We start from the raw sequence: 819 nt of genomic DNA, 5'->3' as shown, positions 1-819 counted from the left end.
ACACGTCGCGAATTTGTGGAGGTTTATTCCTTTTCACTGCATCTCATATGTTTTTAAATACAATCAGAGTGAATGGCGCCCTCCTGTGGCCTCGGGAGACAAGTCAAAAGTTTCCTTAAGACTTACTTAATCTGCATATAAAACTTAAGAAAGGAGATATTTGTTTAAAATTTATTTTGTTTGACTGTAAAAAAAAATATATATATATATATACAGTATATATATGAAGAGTTTGGTTCCTAAACGCCATTTTCCGCCAAAATCAGTATTGTATCTGGTCGGTATTGAAAAGTCCATTTTTAATTTTACGCAAAATGCGATATCCGCCGTGTTATTCTTTCATGTTTTCTCCCTTTCTTTCCAAACCGCGACAAACGCCAGTCTCCCTTCTCTGCAGAATGCGATATATCCGCGCAACCAATCACAGCGCACCATTCCACACACTCTAGACCGTAATGGCGGCGCTTTGAATACACCCGGCATCCTAGTTTTCCTCATCTACTTTGTACTTTGTGATCAACAAACAAACTTAGGGCTGCATAATAAATGTGATGTGAAATGTGATTGTCATGCGCATCTCGTCAGTAAAGCCGGTTCTGTGAATAGTAAATCTCCATCACGTGCTTTCAGATGGATACACAGAGCCGTAGATCACTGACAAGCTATGCAATATCCCGTTCATAATCGCAGATGAGTCACATTCGATTATGAACGCGATATTGCGTAGCTTGTCAGTGTACGTGTTTTTATTAATGCCATTAATGTTTTTGTTAATACAGCGTATAGCACTAGTCAACTAAATGAATGTAACATGGCAAA

At 38.5% G+C, this 819-nt stretch overlaps 1 protein-coding gene across 1 annotated transcript in view; it reads left to right on the top strand.

The window, feature by feature from the left end:
• LOC107705345 (RNA polymerase-associated protein RTF1 homolog) overlaps positions 1-819 on the top strand; it is a 12,647-nt gene that overhangs the window by 2,826 nt on the left and 9,002 nt on the right. The window lies entirely within an intron of this gene.

This window comes from Sinocyclocheilus rhinocerous, unplaced genomic scaffold (genome assembly GCF_001515625.1).
Source record: "Sinocyclocheilus rhinocerous isolate Xijiao unplaced genomic scaffold, SAMN03320098_v1.1 scaffold564, whole genome shotgun sequence".
NCBI classification, from domain to species: domain Eukaryota; kingdom Metazoa; phylum Chordata; class Actinopteri; order Cypriniformes; family Cyprinidae; genus Sinocyclocheilus; species Sinocyclocheilus rhinocerous.
Note: the sequence above shows the minus strand (reverse complement) of the source record. Positions and strands in the feature narration are given on the sequence as shown.